Source organism: Triticum dicoccoides, chromosome 1B (genome assembly GCF_002162155.2).
Source record: "Triticum dicoccoides isolate Atlit2015 ecotype Zavitan chromosome 1B, WEW_v2.0, whole genome shotgun sequence".
Taxonomy (NCBI): domain Eukaryota; kingdom Viridiplantae; phylum Streptophyta; class Magnoliopsida; order Poales; family Poaceae; genus Triticum; species Triticum dicoccoides.
This window is the reverse complement of record NC_041381.1, coordinates 688,956,525-688,978,759: the sequence shown is the minus strand read 5'-3', so window position 1 is coordinate 688,978,759 and position 22,235 is coordinate 688,956,525. Positions and strand designations below refer to the sequence as shown.

Sequence of the window (22,235 nt, the reverse complement as noted above, 5' to 3'; positions counted from 1 at the left end):
AGTTTGGTGTTTCGAATGCGTCTACGATGTTTGAAAACATGACAAATGTAGTTCATCAGACATGGTTAGTGAAAGTTATCGTCGTTTTTCATTTGGCACGTTTGGTTCTTTTTTTCCATTGCTAACTGTACCGGGTAGCATGGTAGTTTGATCATGTAGCCGTAACCTTTTTGCGGTTGCTGCACGTGACCCTTTTCAACTTGTTTCCCATAGTTTGCACACAATACACTATGTGTGACTAAAATGCGTTGACTGAACACGGAATCTACGCGATGCAGAGTCATTACAAATAACATGGCATATTTTAGTAGAACTAACATGACAGATTCAGTATAAACAACATGGCAGATTCAATATACTTAACATGGCAGATTCAGTATACATAACATGGCAGATTCAGTATAAAATAGCATGGCAGATTCAATATACATAACATGGCAGATTCAGTATAAAATAGCATGGAAGATTCAGTATAAATAACATGGCAGATTCAGTATAAATAACATGGCAAATTAAGTACCATATACGTGGCAACTATAGTTATCCATTCATGGCATTTTCCTTCAAACTCGGATGCCCCTCAAGAGTCATTCTCCCATTTTTAAAAAATTTAGAACATTTAGATTACAAAAAAAATGTCACCAAGGACCATGTCACAGTGCTCCAATGTTGCTTACGGATTGCCCGTCCCTTTCTTTGTTTTCTTGTGTTTTGCTTGAATCTCCAATCCCGATTTGTATCTTATCTCTTTTGGACGCGCCTTTGTGATGGAACGGGGTGGGTTCCTGACCTGGGTTTGTGTGCTTGCTGTTCCAGATCCTACCTCCGAGTTTTCAGATGATGGCCCCGTGGACGAAGGCACACTTGATGTGCGGGGGAACCTGTGTAAGGCTTCCTCAGCTTTCCTCTTCTTGATCTCATCAAGTTCTCTTTTCAGGGCCTTCCTGTGTTTTTCTGCGACCCTCGCTGTCTCATCACTCTTACACGCTTCATCAATTAGTTTAGCATAGTTCTTTGTCAACACAACGTGCCTCACGGCTTCCATGGTTGACTCCGGTCTCTTGTCATGCACAGCCAAAACTGTGTTTGATGTTTGCGGCGCCAATGCATCGTCAGCGCTCCAAGTCCATCGCCGCCTTATGAAATGGAGGGGCATTCATGTCACCGCGTTCATGTCCATTACTTTTAGTATGTGACAGCACATAATGCCGTCCTTTTCGAATTTGCAGCATTGGCAGTAGTATTCGCCTTGGCTTATCAAGGCTTTCACGAAGTAGTTCCTTCCCTTGTCCGGGTCTTCAGGTTCTGAATCCGACATGCCCAAAATAGAACACACCTTGAATGTATGTTCATCCACCTGGAAAGCCGTGAACATGCTGGCGCGCTTTATTTCTTCCTAAAATCTGCAAGTTTTGTGTGTTTTTGTTAAACTCTTGTGTGATGTTTTTTGTAGCACCTTATGTTGTCGTGGCCAATGGAAGTACATTTCGTTTGAACATGACAACTACAGTTCATTAAACATGGCAACTGCAATTCATTAAACATGGCAACTGCAGTTCATTAAACATGGCAACTTGCATTACATCTTTAATTGGCATTGGCATTTCCATACCAACATGCCCAATGGAAGTACAGTGCATTAAACATGGCAACTAAATTTCATTAAACATGGTAACTGTAGTTGAGTAAACATGGAAATTGTATTTCATTAAACATGGCAAACTGCAGTTCATTAAACATGGCAACTACATATCATGGTTACTCTGTACTCAATGACTACTTTTCAAGAAATATCATTTTCAAATAAGCTTTTCAACTGCATTGCATTCTAGATGGCACCTACTACCTTCATGCTTGTGCAAATAAGATTGTAACACAATTGACTTACTTGTTAAATATCTTGTTGGTGTATATCTTGCTCATCTGCCTCTCCATCGGTAAATATGTTAGCAATTTTGGCTGCTTTAGCACGGTGTTCGCTTCTTGATGTAGCTAAGATCCCAGTATTCTTTGTTGCAAAGCTGTGTATTGCTTGGCAAACTGTAGCAATGAGTTGCCAGGGCTCACGTACCGCTTCAAAACAGCGTTGAACCCCTTGCTGCGCTGTGTAGTCTGCAGAAACGGGAAGAAGCACTGCATGAAGTAGGCCGGCACCCAGTACATTCGCTTCTCCCACAGGCTAGCAAGCGTCTCATTGTCTTGGACTTGATATGTTTCAATCATGGCCATCCAGCTCCTTTCAAACTCCTCCACCGTCAAGCTGTGGTCCACGCACAACTCGAATGCCTTGTGCAGCTCTGGACGGTCAGCAAAGGACGGTCCTAGCGTCTCCTCATCCTTCTTTATAGTGTGCCACCTGCAGTGCTTGCGCTACTGATAGGCCTAAAACCCGCGCTGCTGCTAGGCTTTTCCCTAGTAGTGCTCCTCTATGCATGCACGCATGCTAAAATCCTGGTCTGATATTATGTTCATTGGAGCAAGTCCATCCATGCACTCCAAGAAGGTCTTGAGTAGCCAAGTGTACCCATCCGTGTCTTCGTTCCGAACGAGCCCGCATCCGAACTGCAATGACTGATTGTGGTTATTTATTCCTATGAATTGAGCGGATGGCATCTTGTACATATTAGTGAGATATGTCGCGTCGAATGAAATGCAATCTCGGAAATGTTTGTAGGCTCTTCTTGCAGCACCATCCACCCAATACATGTTCCTGACACGGCCCTCATTGTCCAATCTTATCCTGTAGAAGAAATCTGGATCTTCCTTCGCTTTCTCATCGAAGTAGGCCATCCTGGCCTCTATGTCAGCCAACTTTCTCTCTCTATGGTACTTTACCTTTAGGTTTGTGACGTCAGCTGGTATGTAGGGCATGCTACTCGGAGTCCCATTTTTGCTGTCGATGAGGGGTAGTATCTAGACCATTCTTGATGGACCGACGTTACAATCATGTAGCAGCTTTATGAATTTCTTCTCGAGGGGGGTGAATCCTCTATGGGCTGTCAGAAATTTTACCAGGTCGAACTTCTTTATGAGTTCGTGGTTGTGCTCGTCAAAATATTCAGTGACCACCCACCGTGCTCCATCTACGTTCATCTTACACCGGACATGGCATTCCGTCTTGAGAATGATACCTCTCTTTCGTTCCGGAACGACAGACGCAACACCTTTACCCTTCTTGTTCGTTCGTGCCTTGTAGCACCTCATCTCACCTCTGCTGTACTCGTTAGTTTTTTAATTTTCCTATGGTATTCGATGTTGACCGCAAACCCATGGAACTTTGCATATGTCTGGTAGAATTCCTTTGCTTCTGCGAACGAATCAAATCTCTGTCCAACGTACGGTGGTTGAGGTACCATGATTCCTGATTGCCCACCATCTTCATCCCCTTGTGCTTCGTCATCAGTTTCATCATTCACTTCAGTATTGGCGGCAGTTTCATCTACTTGAGTGTTGCTAGTGCTGGTGTTCAAAGGTGTGCTTGTTGGCATTGCTGGAATGATTACCATTTCCGACACTGACTCGGCATTGTTTGTGACATGATTGTTGGCTGGTTGGTGGAACGCATCTTCTGTGCGCTCAGAGCTCCTTGCAGTAGATGTCCTCGTGCCGCTGTTGATTGTAGTTGAAGGTCAGTAATAAAAAAATAGGTACGAGCGTAAGATTTTGCTTGAATGGCATGTTTATCATAACGGAATACAGCAACTGCATGTGATTTGGTATGACATCATTCACACGGCAAGCCGTGAGTCTGCATATGGACATGCATGGCAGCTATAGTTCTCCAGTCATGGCAGCTACAGTCCAACAAACATGTCAACTACTGTTGCCAATGCATGGCAACCAGCTTCTTTCAGTACCAAAACTTGGATTCTATATCCATGGCAGCTACAGTCCAACGTACATGGCAACTTCTGCTACCAATACATGGCAACCAGTATATTCTAGCATCAAAATTTTTATTCTAGGCTTGAGCTCACTAGGCAAATGTGATCAATCATTAGTGTTGCACACACTCTTTTAGCAATTGGCAAATCCCGAAGACAATATATGACTCTTTGCACACGACCACTTGGTAGCGTCTTCTGTTTGTTTTTTCCACCACCACCGTTACAAATCTTCTTTTCCTCACATGCTATTCCCATAAAAACAAATGCAGTACTGTTTTGTGGTTCAAATTTTCTTAACTTGTTGTGCCGCATGTGTCCATCTTGTATGGTCTGTCATTCCAATTTGATGTGCTCTATATGCAATAGCGTTGTTCTGCAACTGTGAAGCTTGCCATGAGATGTTTGCCGATGTAGTCCCACCGTAACAACCTGTGATCATGGTAGTAGTTGGTTACTGCATGGCAACTATAGTTTCTTCAACATGGCACATGTAGTGGTCCAACCATGCCACACAGATTTGTTCACACTTGTCATCCACGGTTGTCTATACATTGCAATCACATTTGATCATACATGGCAACTGCAGTTATCCAGGCATGAAAACTGTAGTTGCCCAGGCATGGAAACTGCAGTTGTCCAGGCATGGCAACTATAGTTGTCCAGACATGGCAACTGCAGATGTCCAGGCATGGCAACTGCAGATGTTTAGGCATGGCAACTGCAGTTGTCCAGACATGGCAACTGCAGATGTCAGCTATGTTCCTTCTGCTAATTCACCGTCCGCAACTTTACTTTTATAGACTCACCTGTGTATGACGTCGATGGCAGGTACATGGTTGCCGCCTGATGCCACGTGTTGCATGAAGGTCCTACATTTTTCTGATATAACTCCTGAGTCTTTTTGCCATCCTTTGCAAGTTTAATTTTCATGTCCACACTAGTATGTTTCTTTTTCGTATGTGTTACCTTGATTTGCCACATTAGCTAGTTGAAGTTGGTTGCCCGTACATTTGTCAGTGTTAGCGCCCTGTGACCGAACTTGCCATGGTGCTCCCCTGAATGTGTTTTGGTCATAAGAACCTGCGAAAAATGACATTGTAGGACATAAGTAGAATGGCATCTTCATCGTCGCGAACATGGCAAATGTTCTTTTCTTATTATCATGCATCATACTAATGCCTGTGTACTGCTCTAGTAGTGGCAATAACGGCCCTGCAGAAATGAGTTGACTGTACTCTGCTGCATCCCAAGGGGCGTTTCTGGCCTTTGAGAAACCCAAGGATCAGTGTCATCTTCGTGATTCATTCTTTCCACGTTTTGTTACTGCCAATGTGTTCTCAATCACTACATGAACAAGAACGCATCAACAATCCACAAAAAAATGCATGTTTTGCTGTTTGCACGTAGAAGATAACACGGTGATCTTATCACATTTTCCTGCGTAGGCAATTAACACATCATGGCAAGTAGGACATGCACATCCACTCTCTTTTCTAAATTCTGGGTGCCAGCTATCTTTTTGAAGCGATGGCCACTAAAATAGGATGGCAAGCAACAGGTTAACATGGTGGCAGTTAACGGCAACGATAGGTGGCAACTGATGTTAGACACAAGTGGCAACTATTTTTCCTACCCCTCTATGCCAAATTTCTCCTTTCTCTCCCTTTTTTTGGGGATTCCTACGCATCCTTCATTACCAACTACTTGCACCAAGCCAACCGAGAACCTAAGCTCAACTCTACCGTAGTACATGGCAGATCTGGCATATGCTGGTTGGCAAATGCGAATACACACAAAACCATGTGGTGTTTTGCCCCGATAGTGTGGATCCAGTCGCCATCTTCGTTGGTAAATTTGCAATTTCTAATTTCTGGCCAGAAGAAGGACGAGAAACAATAGGAGATCGGAGATTCACCTGCTTTTAGCTAGTCGTTTGGGAGGGCGGGGTTGGAGTGGGGGGTCTTAGCGGTGGGAAGGCCCTATGGATCTTCTCTGGTTGCCATGGCAACCAGAGAAGGACGACGATGAAGGTAGGGGATCGAGAGGTGGGAGACGATGGCGGCAGTTCGGACTGGGGATCGAAAGGAGGGCGGGACGGCTGGGTCGTGCGGGCAGCGCGATCGTCTAACCCGGACGTGTGGGCAGTTTTGCCACGCACCGGACGTGCGGACTGTGGCTGTGCGCGCCCGCACGCGGTCGTGCGGGCGGGTTCTTCTCCATGCCACACGAGGCGTGCGGCACAACCACCCGATACACCACACGTGTGGCAGTTATCGGCGTCCTAGTTTTATTGATGCCAGGATGGCAAGATTAATTGACACACACGGCAATTTCCTGGTAAAAAAATAATATTAAGCATGGACTTGCCATGCTTGCCAACTAAACTAGTCATTCTCGCTTCACTAAAATTGCCACAGAAAACGTTCGACTTGCTATGATCAAATTCCGGATGCTCGGGATTTACGGGGTCATAATTGCTTGCTAAACAATACTTCGACGTTTTAGGTCACTAAATATAAAACATCCTATATTTGGTTTCCGAGGTAGTTTACTTTCCTATTATACTTCTTTGTGTGCAAAAGGCCATATAATAAGTAAAATAAACACTTACGAAAACGCTCATATGCATCCAAATTCTTATGGCGTCGTAGTCTTTTTGCTCCTGCATTCTTCAGCGATGCATTGGGAGCAAAGCCTTGTTGCCTTTGAGAATGTTTAGATCCACTGGTAGAGAATGAATTGTTTGTCTTCGGTCAAATCTCTCCTATTTAAAGTATATGTAATTTTGCCTTATGTTACTTTCTTCCCTTTGCCCTCCCCTTCCTCACTCTGCCTCCTTTTCGGCGCTGTTGTTTTTTCGTGGGATTTTCCTTTAAAAATGCTTAATTGTCTCACAACTTACTTAAAAAAAATTATGTGTTTTTAACTCAAATGTATTGATTCAATTGAGAACTAAAATTATTACGATACATAATCATTTTAGTAGTAAAAATTCGCAGGTAAACCTTGACGATTGCGTACAAAAATTATTTGTGCTCTAGGTGCGACACACGAACAATTTATCTAGTATCAAAATATTTGTTTTCTTCTGTGGCACAAAACTGAGAAATGGACCGCCTAGCTGTCTCAATCAAAAGAAAGAAAAGAAGTTCAGCGCCCAGTTGTGTGTCTGATAGAATACTATTGTCACGAAAAATGCAGCGCACGTTGGTGCCAAGAGGGATCCACATCGACATATGTGGTAGGTGGGCATCAGATTGGATCAGGGAAGCAATCTCGTGCAATCAAGCGTTGATGTTGTGGCCTTTGTGTTTATCGTGGGGTACTAGTTAACTAATTAATCATCGGTCGAGGGGTGGTGGCCCTTGGTGAGAAAGAGACATGCTGCCGAAATGAGGACGTACATGCTCCGTGCCATCATGTAACCCGCTCGCTTTACGTGGTTAGGAACGGAAATAGCAGCTATTTGAGGACTGAATCCAGGTAGGGCGGCTCCCGCGACTAGGCGCGGGCGCTAGGGTTCCCCCCGCTCCCCTCCCGCTGCCGCCGACCCTCTTGCCGCCGCCGGCCGTCGGCCTCGCCCCCCGCCTCCGCCCCCCTTCCGCCCTTCCCTTCCTCCGTCTAGGCCGCCTCACGCCGCCTCCCCGGGAGGTGGCCGGGGCGGAGCTCGCGCCCCTCGCCCGCAGGTCCCCTCCTCCCCCGTCTCCCCCCGCCGCCGTCGGCGGGCGCCCCCGGCGCTGGCCCGGGTGGTGCCGGCGGCGGCGGGCCCACCAGTCCCCGCGCGCGCGTGCTCCCTTCCCTGGGCAGGGAGGCGGCGGCGGTGCAGCCCGGCTTGGCTGCGGTCCGGCGGCCCTGCGACGGCGGCCGGTGGCAGGCGTGGTGACGGCGCCGTTCCTTGGCGGCGGGACAGCGTGGCGGTGCTGGGTGGCCATCGACGCGCCCCCGGCCCGGATCTGGGCCCGACGGGCCCCATCTGGGCCCTAGCGGGCCGGGCCCCCGGCGTGGTCTCGTTGTATGCGGCGCGGTGAGGAGGAGGAGCGGCTCGGACATGGGGTGTCGGCGCCGATGGTGTGCCGGCAGCAGCGCGAAGGCGGGAGCTTTATGGGCCCACGAGGGCTCGGCCGGGCCTGTGGGCCTACGGGCCTGGTGTGCTCCTGCTATTGCGTCCGGACGGCTACCGTCGCTGACGGTGGAGGTGAGGCCCTCCCGCGTGCCAATGGTGCTGATGCCCTAGTCCCGGCTCTAATTTTTCGCCGTGTTGTCCTCACTTCGCGGTGCCGTGGTGAAACGGCGTGGAGGCCTCGTGACCGCGTTGGCGCAGGGTGGTGGTTGGTTGGGTGGCGAGATCCGGAGCGCCCGAGGTGCGGGTTGGGATCGGGGGAAACCCCTGTCGGCGTGGCCGACTCCGGCGCGGTGGTGCCTGTGGGTGCCACCTGACCTTACGGGAGGGGGTCGGGTGCTACCCTTCCTCTCGCCTCGTCGTGTACCAGGGGAAACCCTTGGCAGCAGCGTCGTCATCGTCGCGTTCCTTCTTGGAGGTGTTGATTGGTGCCGGCGCTTCGGAGTCTTGGAGCCTAGTGGATGAGCCCGGTGGGCGCAGCGATCGCGAGGCTTCTTCGTTTTTGTTGATCCGCCGTTGTCGGCATTTGTTTCTTTTGCACTTTCTCTGTTATTTCTTTTGGGCGTGACTGTGCTGCTTCCGCCCCAGCACCTATCCCTGTATGGTTTGGTTGGTTGCTTTGTATACAAAGCGGGGGGAAACCCTTTTTCGGAATAGCAGCTATTTACAAGAGCCTCGCAGTGTGCAATATAGTTACAAGATCTTGTTGTCTGTTGGAATTTCATTTTAAAACGGTTGGTCTTGTTTTTCAAATAGTTAGCCCAGAAGAAGATACATTTGTAAGGCACATACGTAAATACAAGTTCAATATGTGGTCTGATCAAATACATATAGCCTATCAATGTTTAACAAGGCCTCTAAAAATCATCCAACAATTCACGACATGGGCAGAGTTTTTTTTTTGCGGGTCACATGGACACACAGTCATATACCAATCACCTCGCAACATTTTGAATCCAAATGTGAACCACTGTTGGACAAAATGTAAACAACAGTCCAGCCATAATTAGTTCTTGGGGGTGGATGAAATGGCTCCACAGACAGGGTGGAGAAACTCCAGTATATCGCTGGAAGAAGACTGGAATGCACGCCAAGAGCTGATCGAATAGGATAGAAGTCTTTGAAAATCGGCCCCAGTGCGGGTCTTTGGATCTACAGTCCCGATGTGTAGTTAGAGCATCTCTAGCATTTTCGCTATACCTCGTCCCGCAAAAATCGGCTTACAGGATACCGCAAAATGTTTTTTTTCAACCTTTTTACAGTATGACTTTTGTTCCGCCAGAACAAATCTCGTACAAATATTTCATGGTGCCGGCAAAATTGCACAAACCCCCCTAAAAACACCCGCTAAATTACAATCCGGTCTCATGTCCCCTCGGCGTTGAGATCCCGTGAAGGTTCCTAGACAGGCTCGCTCCGAAGGACAGCGGGGTCCTAGATGGTGAACCGGCGTGCGGCCGCCTCCTCCTGGTGCCTCCCGTTGGTGGCCTTGCGGTGGTCGCGCCGATGGACATGCGCACGGGGTGGCTTCATGGCGACATCACAGGCTCAAGGGAGCAGGCTAGCTAGCGGGAGCTTGCGGCAGCAGCTAGCAAACTAGCTTGCGGCAGCTCGCGGGGCAGCTCGAGCGGCGACGATAGCTTGCGGAACGGCAACTAGGGTTAGGTGGTCGCGGGCGTTGAGGCGTTCTGGCGAGGCGCGCTTAGGGAAGACCGTGGTGGGAATTGAAAGCTCCCTCCCGCAAATCATTTTTTATTTTTCAGGTCCCTGTAGAAATTGCCTCATATCCTGTAGATATAGTGAAAATGGCACAGAGTATGCAGGATCCCAAAAAAATCGGGATGCTCGATTATACGGGATCTATTCGGACCTACAAAATCGTCTCTGTCCCGTTTACGGGATCTACTGGAGATGCTCTTAGTAGGTTTGAGGACCTCGTTCGGTGCCGCTATGCTACCAAAATGAGAAGAACTGCGATGCAACTCCTTCCCATCAATGCCGACGCTCCTCTGGATGGTGACCGGTGATATGCCAGTTTTTCTTATGTGAGGGGTTTTCTCGTAATTTTAATATGAAGCCTTGTTCTCCATTTTCCTCGTAAGAGCATCTCCAATGATCAACAGATCCCTAATACTCTCCAATTTTCCAGTATTGAGATAATTGGGCCAAAAAACCAGCTCCAAGAAAATTTCATTTCGCCGTCGCCAATAAATCACCCCAACACCGATAATATACAAAGGGGGTTGCCTTTGCCCCCAATACCTTCGCCAACATTGTGGGGCCCTATTTTCATCCACCCGCTCTCCTTCCTGAAGCCACTGCCAGGTACACCACTACACCGCCGCCGTTCGTCGAAAGGAGATGACCTTTGTCAATTACTCAATTTGTGGACCCAAAAAGATTGAGGGGATGTATGTTTCTATATGTGCTCATTAGAGAAATGTGCATGGAACAATATGCTTTGCACATAGGTCGGTATTCTTCTTCTTTGCCTAAAAAAGAAGGCAAGCTTTGTACCTAACTTATTTGGAGTGTGGCTAAACTAGTTGGCAATGCAACGCCTAGTCATCTCTTGTAAGATCTTTCAATCATGCTGTTGTTTTTCTTGCGTATGGTGCCTTTTGCCTTTACCTTGAGTTTTATGTGGGGAACTTCTTTGGGCATGTCATAGAACTGGTATCCGCCTAAGTGTAGTGTTCTTTTTTCATGTCCTTTATTTCCTAAATTAGGTTTCTCTTTTCTTTTAGTAATGGAATATTTGTTTTTGATAATAGAAACTGGAACCGCAATCGATAGAAGCGATTTGAATTAACTAGATTTTGCAGCATGATTTTCCCTCTAATTGCGAGATGAAAACTGGAAGGTTATGTCTACGTACTCAATTATTCCTTTATTTCATACACGGCTACATATATTCACCTAGCAATTGACTTTGAGGACTCAAGAGCCAAGATTATTACAAAGATCAACTCTTCCTAAACTTATACCCAACTTCAAGGAACACAACATGGGTTACGACCGATCTCCATGAATCAACATGGGACATGAGTGATCTTAATTCTATGCAAACGAGTTTAATTTGAGCGACCTACACTAATCTAGCTCAACTCATATTACAAAGCGAGCAAGCTCGGTTTGACTTGGGCTAGAGTTTGAGTGGCATAGTTGCTTCATACTCGGCTCAATCTTGAGGCACATAAAAAGTCCTACAAGACATACTTTGTGGTGTCAGTGTGATTGCCTAAATTGTGGCAATTTCACGACCGCCTATTAAAATGGAATTAACTTTTAATTCCAAAATAAAAAGGTAAAAAATAATTATAATTTTCATTCTCATTATATGCATCAATGAAAACATACCTTTTTTTAGGGGAAAACATGCTGCCATCTAATTAACTAGAAATAGTTGTCTCGTCGGCAGTTACATCACTAATACAAACAGGAGGAAAAGTAAACCAAGTCTTGCAAATTTTATTAAGGCAACCTTCCCTAGCTAGACTATGCGCAGCTCTATTTGCAGAGCGTCTAGCCCACACAACTCGGAATTCATCCATCGATGAAAGAAGTCCCTTGATCTCTTTGATGAGGGGTCCCAGCTTGGACCAATTCAACTCTTGGCACGTCTACTGTTGCATGGCACCTTTGTTGTCCGTCTCCAAGATCATCTGTCGTGCGCCCATCTCCACCGCTAGCTGAACACCATATCGACAGGCAAGCGGTTCACCATGATCAGGGTCAGAAACCGAAGGAAAAAAATTGAGATGCTCCTCCGAAGAACACTCCATGGTGATCGCGAACGACCGCTCCTCCGCCGCCTGACCCATCCGTCCTTGTTGTGGCTCCGTCAGTAATGACCTTCAGCCAACCTTGGTAAGGAGGGCACCACGGCTCCGGTGTTTTTTCTCCCTGTGTGGATGCCAGTGAAGCGTGAGCCTCAGCCCGCTCGTCCAGCAGCCTCCATACACGCTCGACCAGAGATCGTGTATCTTCAATGTACTTCCCCTCTCTTGTATCATTCCGAGCAAGCCACATGTGATATAGTAGCATGATCATGACTGCTTTATCGCCTTCCATGGCCTTACCAAACCAGTCCAGAGTCCACAGCTTGAGTTCCCGCCCAGCAATTTTTGTGAGCTAGCTTTCGTCTTATTTTTCAGTTGTGATACAAAAAGGAAGTAGACATCTTCACGTAGACAATCACAAAAGGTAGATATTTTGTACACAAATTGCATGTGCGAACCACAAGCCATTTACCTAACCACCCGAGATTTTTTGACGGGACTTTCAACCACCCGAGTTGGCAGCGTGGTCAAATAGTACAACAGCTCATTGTACACATTTTATGCCACGGTTAGGCTTGATAAAACTACATGTACCAAGTATAAAAATTATTAATTTATATTTGGTTGGGGTGTGCCACACCTGGGTTATAGTGCAACACCCAAGGAACACGTGAGGACCCAAGTGGCAAGCCACTATGATGGATCCTCCCCCATAAAAAATAAATTTAATATCATTGTGGACATGTAGTCCACATATCAGATATTAAACTGATAAGAACAGATACTACACTTGATCTTAGCCAAAAGGCCGAGAAAGGTATGAGTTGAAGCGGAGCCTTCCCCCTCCTCTTATACACGTACGATCGACTCCGTTGAGCAGTGCAAGCGATGTGGGACTAATCTAACCGGATGGTTTTCTGTCTTCATTAACATTTGATGCAGTAAGATAGAAAGCCTCAAAGCCCATAATGATTAGAGGCCCAGTAATACACCAATACGGCCTGTGCACGAAACACAACACAGAGCCTTTCTGGGGTTGTCCTCGCGGCTGAAAAATATGATCGTCTACGTTTGACTTGGAAGTAGGAAAGAAAAAATAGCAGGCTCGCATCACTGATCCGCAAGCCGCGGCGGCGGCGGCGGCGGGACCCCCACCGGATTTCCCTCGCCCCACCCCCACGCAGGCAGCAGGAGCAGCGATTCCTTGAGCAGCCTACAGAGGGTGTGATGACGATGCTGGCCCTCCCGCGGCTGAGCGCCATGGTCGCGTAAAGTGCAGCGGCACCAGCGGCGCTGGCAGTCGGACTGGTCCCATGGCATCAGGCGGCCGCCGGCGCGGCCCGGGAAGTTGAGGCCGCCGTGGAGTAGACGCCGAACCGCGCGAGGCGGTTGTAGAAGATACGGAAAGTGTTCCAGTCCGTCTCAAGACCTCTTCTCATATAAGCCACAACGCGATCCCCTTTTCCCTTGTGCGCCGCGACCGCTCAAACCCTAATATAATCCCCCGAAAGTTGGTTTCGTCTTCGCCGATCCATGGCCACGGCTCAGCACGGCAGCACCTCCTCGTTATGGCCGATGCTTAACCTGTCCACCACTATGTTCTCCTCAGACCGTCCGGCCGTGGAGGCCTCATGGATGATGCTGGAGCGCTTCGTCTTCCGCAGGGACGACGACGACGGCGAGGACGGCGGCGGCTCCTCCGCCTTCCCGGACGAAGCGGCCGCGCCGTTGAGGGCCAACTCCGTCACCTCCCTGGGCGACCCCTTCGCCGTCGCCTTGCTCCCCGCCGCCCCTCCGGCCTTCTCCCGCCTCAACGTGCAGTGGCTGCGCGGTCCACGCAACTACGACGGGTCCGACATGGGGACCGAACTCCTGTCCGCCCACCGGGACCTCCTCCTGCTCAGCCTCGCCTTCGACCTGAGCCTCGACGACAGTGACCCTTACCGGCAGGACTACTTCGTGTTCCATGCCGCTCTAGGGGCTGGTGAATCGCGGCTCAGACGGCTTCCGGCGTGCACCATACCCATTGTGCTGAAACTGTGGGGCGAGGACACAACAATGGATCGCTGGTTCAATCGGGACACCATCGGAATATATTGCGGTAGGGATGACTTCACCGTGCTGCAGCTGGCCAAGTTCTGTGTTTCAGCAAAGAACAGTGCTATGGGAGCCGAACTATGTGTCTTCCGCTCCCCTTTGTCAACCGACGACTCTGACGATAATGTTGCCGAGGGCAAGTGGGAGATTCTCACGCTGCCGATCCAAACATACAAAGGAGGAGTTCACCGACCTGACCCGCTGGAATACTGATGTCACCATCATATCCAACGACTGCGTGATCTGGGTTGATTACCACCAGGGAGGTATCCTGTCCTACAAGCCAAGTCATGACGATGCACTAGAAACAAGACCACGTAGAATCATCTATTATAGCCGACTGCCTATCAACAACCGTCCTCGGGATTCCTCACCAAGTGGAGAGACACATGAGATGTGCCGCAGTCTTTGCGTCGCGGGGAAAGAGGGCGACCTCCTCAAGTTTGTCGACGTTGCCCGTGACGATGGCACCTTTTTTGGGCCGCTTGATCCTTGTTCTAGTTTCACCATCACCTGCCATGCCCGTGCATCGTCAGAAGATAATGTTTGGCACAAGGAGGCGGTGATTACGTCTCAAACATTTCAGCGCCTAGCCGCCCGTAAGCGTCTTCTACCGTACAACTGTGTGCCCATGTTCCCTCTTGTGAATAGGGATGAGCCCGATCTCATACACTTCATCGTGTGTGAGCCGAGGGACAACGTTGACAAGCTTTCTGTGGTTGTTATTGATATCATCAATGAGGCAATAGTTTCAGTTTCTCCATATATTCAAGGAGAGGAAGACCTCTGCGGCAAAGATGCAGACATGGTCAGGCACAGGTGCCGTCTTCTGCAGTCCTTTCTCCCTGTCAGTTCTCCAACATGTTCTCGGCTGATTTCACAGGTATTAATTTACATCTCACATGTTTATTTCGTGCACATTATTGTGTACTAATTACTTCATACTGGCTCTTGCTATTGTTGGCTTTGGTTACTGATCTAACTTCCTCTGGCAGCCTTTTCTTCCCTCTCCATTCTAAACTTGTTCCGCAGGCATTAGTTTGCATGTCACATAATTGTGTCCGTCGACCTTTTTAAACAAGCTGTTGGTTCCATTGGTATTTTTATTACTAATTATTAATTTTGACCCTGAGGTGGTTTCTGCTGCCAAACTGCCTGGCTGAATTTGAATTTGAAGTGAATTTCTTGGACAGGATAGGGTAAGGATGTAAGTGAATAATTTGAAGAAACAAAATCAATATCTTACCGCTCGCAAGCGTCTTTTTTGTGGCTTTGTAGGAACACAGGAGATTTTGCTAGTCTGGGATTAGTAAAAAAGCCAACCTTTATCTGCTACTGTGCAATAAAACTCAAGTTTATGATAACTATAGTAAATATGTTTCTGCATGTTGAATTGGATTCTTGTTAAATATAGCTTCATTGCTTGATCAAGATAAGGGTTTAGGTAGTAGGCTCGTTCAGAAAGGTTCAGTTACACTATTTGATCCTGCTACATGTGCGGAAACCTGAAAGCCTGTAGGTAATAATACGGTAAGAGCAGCACCATTACATATCATTTATTCACGAATTCAGAAAATACTAAAGTATGGATCAGTTTGCAAGCCGGTTTTGTTGTAGTGCCTACTTTTTCTGCAGCGTCCTTTCTTCCCACCAAATATTTATTTGTGCACAATGCTGCTTGTTATTGCATATCAGCTGTTGCTTGATTTGGCAACCGTTAATTAGCTTCTTTCCCATGCCAGATGAATCAACGCCCTGTCAATCTGGGAGACCAGCAGCATTGCAGAACCTAAGATGCGCCATTAGTGACCCATGATGGACCTGCAAAAGTGATATTTAATACAAGACATACATGTTCAGAACTATGCTAGGCCAAGTCAAAGAAGTATAAAGTTTTGCCTATTGTTGTAAGGGTTTTAAATTAATAAGTGATTTCAATGCATGTAACCTATTGGTGTATAAATGAACCAGAACCAAACTATTATTTTTGGAATTAGTAGAAATTAGAATAGAGTCAGCAGTCGGAATTGTTGGTAGTCAGAATAAAAAAATTTGTTGTTGAAACTTTCTGACTTGTAATAGCAGTTTTGGTACTGGTTAAGATCGAAGTTTTCCTTTTACTGATTGATGAGAAGATCGGTAGTTGTTCTACTATAATACAACGATTTTTTTTCTCTGGCTGTATGGAAATAGACTTTGATTGCTAGCAAACATGCATTTGGCGACTGCTTTCAGGGATCTACCGATGTATAAGGAGGTGTAGGATTGAGCTGGAACGTTGGGAAGAGAACCTTGATCAGGATGAGGAGCACGGGCTGCTTGAATTGCTCAAGTTATTATTTTATTTTGAGTTCAGTCTGCCTCGCTTACTTCAGTTTCAGTATTATTTGCTAGTTCTACAAACTTGCTCGATTTCCCAGTTTGTGACTTATTTTCATTTGTGTTTTGTATTATCCTGGAAGACACCCGATCATTCACTGAATATGTGTGATGTCATCTGTTTCATCAATGTATAAAAAATTCCTTCAACTTTATTTCTTACACAGCTACATAAAGTCACCTAGCAATTGACTTTGATGACTCATGAGCCAAGATTCTTGCAAAGATCAATTCTTGCCTAAACTTATACCCGACTCTTTTTTTGCGAAAATGATTCAGATCTATTATCCAAGTTCACTGGAAGTACAAAGCACCTCAAACATAGTAAAAATTACATCGAGATTCTGAGAACCATACGAAATTCTAAAACTAGGGATGCAAATGAGTTTAATCTGAGTGACTTAGATTAAACCCAGTTCAACTCGTATTAAAAAGCAGCGAGCTCAGTTTGACATGGGCTAGAGTTTAAGTGGAAAAGATGTTTCATATTCTGCTCAATCTCGAGGCACAAAAGAAGTCCTGGAAGATCTTGCGTGCATGCTCTATCTCGAGGCAGATAAGAAGTCCTAAAAGATCTTGCGTGCAGTGTCATCGTTATTCCCTAACTTGTGGGAATTTCCATGATCACCTATTAAAAGGCAACACACTTTTTCATTCCAAAACATAAGATACCTACCATGCTAGTTCGACTCATGTCGATTAATATTTTGTGAGCTACCTTTCATCTCATTTTCCAACAGTGATACAAAAAGAAGCTCATACCCGGCTCATATATTTTCACGTCCAGCTAAAACCCGAGTTTGATCTCAAGCCGCGAGCTTTTAATGAATCCCTAATCCGAGGTAAAAGTGTTTAGTAACCAAAAAGCACATTACAATACGTACCTAAGTAGCTAACAATTTACTACGGAGTAGTTCAGTAGACATTGGATTTCCCATGAAAGAATTAATGTACTACCCCACTCATGTTTTGGAATTAAAAGTGCTTGCCTTTATATCATTCACTTCCGTTGTGATGTCAGTCTCGAAACCACTCAAAACTTGTAAAGATTCACGAAATCATCCATCAAGTTCATCTTTGCCTGAAGAGGGATGAGTAAAAAGAATGTCACTACAGATTTCAGAATGATGCTCTGTTTCATATGTCGAACTTGATCATATACACTCCAGCCATCTTCGAGATTCTGGAATGAAGAATAGACCAGGAATCAACAATGTACAAGGCAAGGTTACAGAAAGAATAGATACCAGAGAGTTGCATCAGAAACGCGATGTCGGAAATTAACTGAAAATTCTCACAAAAAGAGGGAAGAAACTGCAAAATCATAGCCGCAAGACCAAACTTCAGTAATATGATTGCATTACCTAGTACTGCAAGCAACCTCCAAGGAACAAACATGCCTAGCGCATAGGCCAAGAAGATACCAAGGGTGATAGATAACTACATAACGATCAATTGCACGGTGAGCTTGACATGAACAATCTATGTACTTGTGACTTTGGAGATATCTCTGATATGTATACAGGCACCTGGTTCACGGATCCTTGGCACATAATTCATAGTTCATACTACTAAGTAGCTCAGTAGTCTTTTGGCAATAAAATAAATTGGTATAAACGATGGACCATTCTTGTTTTTGCAAATGAACGAAGGACCATTCTGCATCCAATGTATTCACATCTCAGAGAACATTCCCTTTTTTTTCCTGCCAAATGATGTTTCTTTCTAAACAATTCAACTAGAGAAGGAAGATACCATGAACCGTGTTTGAAGCCCAGGGAAGAAGGCAAGTAAAAAGGTTAATTTAGTTTTGGTTGGGGTGCACCACACCTGGGCTGTAGTGCAACGCCCGGGGAACACGCGAGGACCCTAGTGGCAAGCCACTATGTTGGATCCTCCCCCACAAAAAATAAATTTAATATCGTTGTGGACATGTAGTCCACATATCAGATATTAAACTGATAAGAACAGATACTACACTTGATCTTAGCCAAAAGGCCGAGAAAGGTATGCTTTGGAAGGGAGCCTTGCACCTCCTCTTATACACGTCTAACCGGTTCCTCTAGTCTGCGCAGGCAGTGTGGGACTAATCTAACTTTCAAGATTTCTGTTTCACGTTATTACTGTTGGGGCGCAAAAACCTAGAAATAAGATAGAGCCCACATGTTTAAAGGCCCGGTCATAGGGCCTCAGCGGGACTCTGGAGCCGGCCCATACAAGGGTGACCGCGCTGACGACTCATATGGGACTTATGGAGCGATCATTGAGGAGATAACTATTAGATCATCTACTTTTCAGTGTAAATTTATTTTTGAGAGTCGTGCTATTAATTATGAAGCACATAGATTAGCCAAGTTTTCACTATCTAGAGGTCCGGGGCGCCATGTGTGGTTTGGAGTGCCTCATGACCAAAGATGTATCCCACTACATGTGAAATTTCATGAATAAAACTTGGTTTTACCCCTAAAAAAATGTACTGCATGTTTCTCCAAAAAAAAGACCATGTACTACGTGAATGTCCCTGACCCTGCTTTCCTCAAAAAAAAACCCTGAATGTCCATACATGTAGAGATTATTTTTGCGGGGGGGCCTACATGTAGTGATTGTTCAAAGAAAGGAATGTAAAATTTCTTCAAGTTTTCCTTTCACCCGCAAAAAAAAAAATTCTTCAGGTTTTTGGTCAGGATCATTGATCCAGGCAGGCAAGATAGGAGTGCAGAAGTATTAACCTCCAGCGCTCCAGCTGAGCAGCAAGTTTTGCCGTCGTCGCCGCCAAGAAAGAAAGCATGTTGGGCGAGCGTGGCGAAGCTGCCCACGAAACTCTTTATGCCGGCAGGAATGATCTGATAATGTCCATTCATAGTTGGAACTGAAGAATTCAGAGTACTTCGCTAATGCATCGGTTGTGTAATTCAAATGCTTGCCCTGAACTATAATAGTACGACGGAAAAAGGAATAATTCATTAGTCTTACTCACCTTTAAGACAACGTTTGGCCCCTGTGTCAGTCCCACAGACAATTGTTCGGACTTGGTAAAGGATGTCCGTGGGACTTATGCCAATTTACTATGTTTCCGTTGTTGACGTTAGTCAAAGAAGCCGCGTGGATTGGCCTGGGTCTTCTTCGGCTAATAAGACCTCGATCCCGAAGCCTTCGTAGAATCTTTTTGATAGACACCTCTATCTTTCTTCACAAAATATATCTAAAATTCAAGGTAATATAAGAAATATAGGACTCTTTATTCAAAAGAAAAAGAAATATAGGATCCTTTAATTACTACGTCTTTTGGGGTTAAAAACACTTTTGTCTATTTTAATGGTGTCCCGGCTAGGTGGCATCTCAGCACGTCGGCTCCCGGCCTATAATAAAATGCCAACCTTTATCTGCTATTGTGCAATAAAATTCAAGTTTATGGATACTATAATGTGTTGTTTGCATGTAGAATTGAATTCTTGTTAGATATATATACTCTTCATTGCTTGATCAAGATAAGGATTTAGGTTGTTTCGCAAAAAAAGAAGAAGAATGATTTAGGTATGTTTCGTCAAGAAGGTTCAGGTATACTATTCATGGTGCAACATGTGAATTTATTGACTCGCAGGAGACCTGGAAGCAACATGCAGCATCATTACATACCATTCCATTTATTCATGTATTTAGAAAATACTAAAGTATGGATCATTTTGCAAGCCGCTTTTTGGGCAGTGTCTACTTTTTGTGCACGGTCCTTTCTTCCCATCAAATATTTATGCGTGCACGGTCCAGACTGCATACCAGCTACTTCTTGTTTCGGCAACCGTTAATTAGCTCCTTTTCCATGCCCGATGAATCAACGCCTTGTCAATCTGGGAGCCCGACGTCGCAGAACCTAGGCACGTGCGGATGTGCCATTAGTGACCTGCGAAGGAACTGTAAAAGTGATATTTGATATAAGACATAAATGTTCGGTACTAAACTAGGCCAAGTCAAACAAGCATAAAGTTTTGCCTTTTGTTCTAGGGGTTTTAAATTAATCAAATAATTTCATTACCAGCACAGTACCTGCACATTGCTATATAATAGAACCAGAAACAAGTGATTAGATTAGAGCAGAGTCAGCACTCGGAATCGGTTGTAAGAACCTTCTTTCTTTGTTGAAACTTTCTAGACATTTTTGCTAACATATGTGCATTTGCCGGGTGCTTTCAGGGACCGATCCATGTATAAAGGAGGCATAGGATTGAGATGGAACGTTGGGAAGAAGACCTTGATCAGGACGAGGAGCACGGGCTGCTTGGATTGCTCGAGCTATTATTTAATTTTGAGTTCAATCTACCTTGCCTACTTCAGTTTCAGTATTATTTGCTTGTTCTGCAAACTTGCTTTGTTTAATTTACCAGTTTGTGACTTATTTTCATTTGTGTTTTGGCAACTAACTTTTCATTCCAAAACATAAAGGTAACAAATCAGTACAATTCTAATTATATGTATCAAAGATAATGTACCTACCATGCTAGTTCGACTCATGTCGATTTAAAATTCTGTGAGCTACCTTTCGGCTAATTTTTCCAACAATGATACAAAAGGAAGCTCATATATACTCTGGCTCATATATTATCACGTCCAACTGAAACCTGAGTCAATTTCAAGCTGCTCACAAGCCATGAGGTTTTAACAGAGCCATACTAGCTGGTAAATGTTTTTACAAACCAATAAGCTCATAATCCAAAATACCTTATCTAAGTAGCCAACAGTTTACTGGTTTAGTAGACACTGGATTTATTAGGAAATTTTTAGTGTATTCAAGTTAAACACGACCTTTGGATCTGTAAGGCGCTACCTTCACCGACGGCAATGTATAGCCAAAATTAGGCTTTGTTATACAAGCCAAAATTAGGCTTAATAAAATCACACACCGAGTAAAAGGTTAAATTGGTTTTGGTTGGGGTGCGCCACACCCGGGCAGTAGTGCAACGCCCGGGGAACATAAGAGGACCCTAGTGGCAAGCCACTATGATGGATCCTCCCCCACAAAAAATAAATTTAATATCGTTATGGACATGTAGTCCACATATCAGATATTAAACTGATAAGAACAGATACTACACTTGATCTTAGCCAAAAGGCCGAGAAAGGTATGAGTTGAAACAAAGCCTTGCCCCTCATCTTATACCCGTCCGACAGGTTCCGCCGAGCTCCGCAAGCGAGGTGGGACTAATCTGACCTTGAGGGTTTGTGTTTGCAGTTTATTAACGTATTGGCGAAGAAGCCCAGCAGTGCGATAGAAAGCCTCAAAGCCCGTACGTTTAAAGGCCCACCAGTACGGCCTCTCTAGGAGGGAAACACACGGGCTTGTAGTTTGTTGCCCTGAAAAATTGTATTTTTTAGCTTGCGAGTTGTATCTTACAAAAGATAGGATAGAAAGAGAAAAAAGCGTGACTCGTACACCAGTGTTTCCGGTCTGTGCACTTGGTCGGAGCTAGCTTAACACTCTCAGGGCTAAGATTTCCGGTATGTGCAAAGTGCAAACCAACTCTTGCACACCAATATGCGATGACCGGGCACCGCGGCTCGAAATCCCTCACCAGCACGACCTCCCCTTGGACTCCGGCACTTGAGGCACGACGAACACGAGGGAACGTGCTCACGACCATGTACGACGCGACTGTCCCTGCATGCAGAGATTGTTCAAAGAAAGACATGTGAATTTGCTTTAGGTTCCATGGTTCAGAATTACTCCATTCTTGGTCGGGCTGGCGAGAGGGGAGGGCCGAGCAGCCACGTGATAGCTCCATCCTAAACTTCGATTGAATGAAGTCCTTCTGAACTGAAAGTCTGAAACTCGTGATGCCACTGGGAGGATCTGAAAATCCTCATTCATTCAGAGTTGGGAACTGAACAATTCAGACTACTTCGCTAATGCATCGGCTGTGTAATTAAAATGCTTGGTCACAACTATAGTTTCTTTTTTTTTTGAAATTCACTTCCCCA

General features: G+C 45.6%; 3 non-coding genes across 3 annotated transcripts; all 3 read right to left on the bottom strand.

Annotated features, from left to right (window-relative positions):
• Positions 1-12,413: 12,413 nt before the first annotated feature.
• LOC119351462 lies at positions 12,414-12,610 on the bottom strand. Its single transcript, XR_005169954.1, has one exon. It is a non-coding gene; the product is annotated as a U2 spliceosomal RNA (small nuclear RNA).
• A 5,469-nt stretch (positions 12,611-18,079) lies between these two features.
• LOC119351467 lies at positions 18,080-18,276 on the bottom strand. Its single transcript, XR_005169959.1, has one exon. It is a non-coding gene; the product is annotated as a U2 spliceosomal RNA (small nuclear RNA).
• Positions 18,277-21,186: 2,910 nt separating this feature from the next.
• Positions 21,187-21,383, bottom strand: LOC119351465. Its single transcript, XR_005169957.1, has one exon. It is a non-coding gene; the product is annotated as a U2 spliceosomal RNA (small nuclear RNA).
• Between the last annotated feature and the right edge of the window lie 852 nt (positions 21,384-22,235).